The sequence below is a fragment of the Vulpes vulpes genome, chromosome 3, assembly GCF_048418805.1.
Source record: "Vulpes vulpes isolate BD-2025 chromosome 3, VulVul3, whole genome shotgun sequence".
NCBI lineage: Eukaryota > Metazoa > Chordata > Mammalia > Carnivora > Canidae > Vulpes > Vulpes vulpes.
In genome coordinates, this window is record NC_132782.1 from 143,587,210 (window position 1) to 143,590,304 (window position 3,095).

The 3,095-nt window shown below is 37.4% G+C and overlaps 1 pseudogene; it reads left to right on the forward strand.

Moving 5' to 3' along the window:
* Positions 1–673: 673 nt before the first annotated feature.
* LOC112924432 (E3 ubiquitin-protein ligase RNFT1 pseudogene) lies at positions 674–1,782 on the forward strand (annotated as a pseudogene).
* Positions 1,783–3,095: the final 1,313 nt, after the last annotated feature.

Consider the following 3,095-nt stretch of genomic DNA (forward strand, 5'->3'; position numbering starts at 1 on the left):
GAATTTTATCCTTTGTGGATACCCCTCAAGCTCTGACTTGTCTACCATGCAGGTGCTCCAGAAGGACTGCTTAGTTACCTGCCTGCTTCACCAGCTCTCCTCTCCTCTCCTCTCCCCTCTCCTCTCTCTCCTTTCTCTCTACCTTATTCTCCAGCTTCAGGCCCTGATTCCAGGAGGCTTTTTTGTAGCAGTTGAAAAGATTAGTCTGAAATTTATATAGAACTAAAAAGAACATATAAATGTCAAAACAGCTTTGGAAAAGAAAAAAGTTGAAGGACTTATGCCATTTGATGTCAAGATTTGTTATAAAAGAATCTATAACAGAGCTATAAAGATGGACACCCAAATTACACAGGGACAAAATATGTAGTATATTTGCCTGGGATAACTTGGCAAGCAGAGCACATGCCCGCTGAGACTGTAACTCTGGGGGAAGTGCTTGGCAGGAAAATAATTGTGGGCTCACTTTTACTTTGTATGTCAGGCAAAGTATTATAAGAAATGAACTCAGGAAACAATTAGCCAGTTTGCAAGAGAAATTGAGGGTCCGGAAATTGGGGGCCTGACTAGGAAGGCTAAATGAAAGCTACTAGAGACCAAATTTTAAGACAATTACAAAAAAATAAATTTGAACACAAAAGCCTATTAAAAACCTAGCTTTGTTCCTGCCATTATGGCTAAGAAAGTTAGTTGTGTTGGGACTTGGGGGTGAGAGCCCTGACTGAAGACATAGGATTATCTCCCACTGTCCCTGATACCAATGTGAAACTTCCAACCACCCATCATCATTAGAGGAAACACAGTCCTGATGCAAAGGAATGTGGATCAGAGAAAAGGTATTCAAGGGCCATGTCACTCTCTGAACTGTGGACAGTGCAGCAGCATCAATCTCCCAAAGTGCTCATGCAACAAGATGGACAGAAAAGGGGCCTTGCTCTCGTTCTTGAAATGTTCATATCCAGGTGAACTTCATCCCTAAAGGATGTGCTGAAAATCCATGCTCCAGAAATATATGTAACTTCTCTTGGAACTGGGCTTCTAACAACTTTTATGTATGCCAACAAAAGCACTGTAAATCAGGCTTTTTCTAAGAAAAAGTGCCCAAAGGTTCAGTATGCTTGGTTACTAGTATTCTTGGCAGCATCTTCTGTTCTCTTTCATTTTCAGTCACTTTATTACAACTTAATCTTTGTAAATCCTACTTTGGGTCACTGGAGCTTCTGGGAAGTACTTTGGATTATTGGAATTACAGTCTTCATTCTGAAAGTCTTTTTCATAGGCTTGAAATGCCTTATTTTATTGGTACCTTCTTTTATGATGCCTTTTAAATCCAAGGATTACTGATATGCATTCTTAGAAGAATTGTGTCAGCGTAAATGAATTTTGTTCCCATATCTGTTTGGTTCTATTACCTTATTAACTACAGGGAGTCTGGTAATATAACTAGAGTCTTGGGATAATAGTAGCTTTTTTCTCCTTCATTCTCAAGTTTTTGGATTTTCTTTTGAAAATCTGAGGCCTTTCAGACAAGTTTTTGTGAATATTTTTTACATGACCAACCTACAAAGCGACTTGTTCAGATGATATTTGACCAACATGTCAAGCAGAACTTCCTAAGATTATTTTTCCCATCTGTCAGTATATATTTTCCAAAGAGTGCATTACCTCATGGTTTCACCAAGAGAATGTCCATTGGTCAGAACTGTGATTTCAGACCACGTTACCAAATGGAAAGGCTATTTCATCATACTTTCAAATATAATCAGGTCCTATGAGCTATGAAGACTACAAAATATTAATTGCAGTTGGTTACAATGACTATTGCTAAAGTCATTGGGATAGATTTCAGCACTAAAAATTAAGAAAAACGTTTCCAGGGACACTTGAACGGTTCAGTCAGTTAAGCATCTGACTCTTGATTTTGGCTCCGGTCATGATCTCAGGGCCATGAGATGGAGCCCCAAATCCAGTGGAGAGTCCACCTGAGATTCTCTCCCTTCCTCTCCCTCCACTCCTCCCCACTATGTGCTCTCTCTCCAAAATAAATCAATAAATCTTTTTTAAAAATGTTTCCATGAACAAGAGGTGATAGAAAGGGAGGTGGGAGGGGGGTGGGGGTGACTGGGTGATGGGCACTGAGGGGGGCACTTGATGGGATGAGCACTGGGTGTTATTCTATATGTTGGCAAATTGAACACCAATAAAAAATATAAATAAATAAATAAATAAATGTATAAAAAATGTTTCCAAACATTTTTGGAGCACTAGAATAAGATTTAACTTTTTCATTTACTCAATTCAAATGAATGAAAGAATACTGTTCTTAAAAATACATAATATTCAACCTAATATCTACATCAACATTTATCCTATCCTAATAACTTGACATATTACTGCAGTATAAAACTGTAAATGCATTTTCTTACTAATGCTATTAAAAACTGAATAACTAAATAGAATTAGTGGTTTCAGAGCAATTCAGGTATTTTTTTTAAGATTTTATTTATTTATTCATGAAAGACACAGAGAGAGAAAAGAGGCAGAGAAAACAGGCAGAGAGAGAAGCAGGCTCCATGCAGGGAGCCCAATGCAGGACTCGATTCCAGGACCCCAGCACCATGCCCTGGGCCAAAGGCAGGTACTAAACCACTGAGACCCCGGGAATCCCCAGGTATTCTTTTCTGACAATGTTTCAAAATGAGGAATATTTTCTATAATAAAATATATCTTTCTCCAAAATCCCAAAACTTCTTAAAATTTTCATATAATTTTTACTTGTAATAATATTTTCTAAGTAAATATTTACTGAGGACAAGTCTTAATATTAATTACTCTTTGAAATATGATTATCAATAAAAATAATATAAATTGTCTGAAATGTTCAGTGTTATTACAAAGATTACATTAATGGAATAGCCTCCACCCAAACCTATTGGCCTCAAGGTAACCACCATTAAATTGAGAAGGAAGGGCATGGCAACAAGAAAGTAAATAAGTAAGACTTGAGAAGGACATCTAAGCAAAACTTTGGATATATTTACTGGCACCTGGAACTAAGTAGATCCCACCAGATCAAAAGCCTTCTAAGTTTCTGA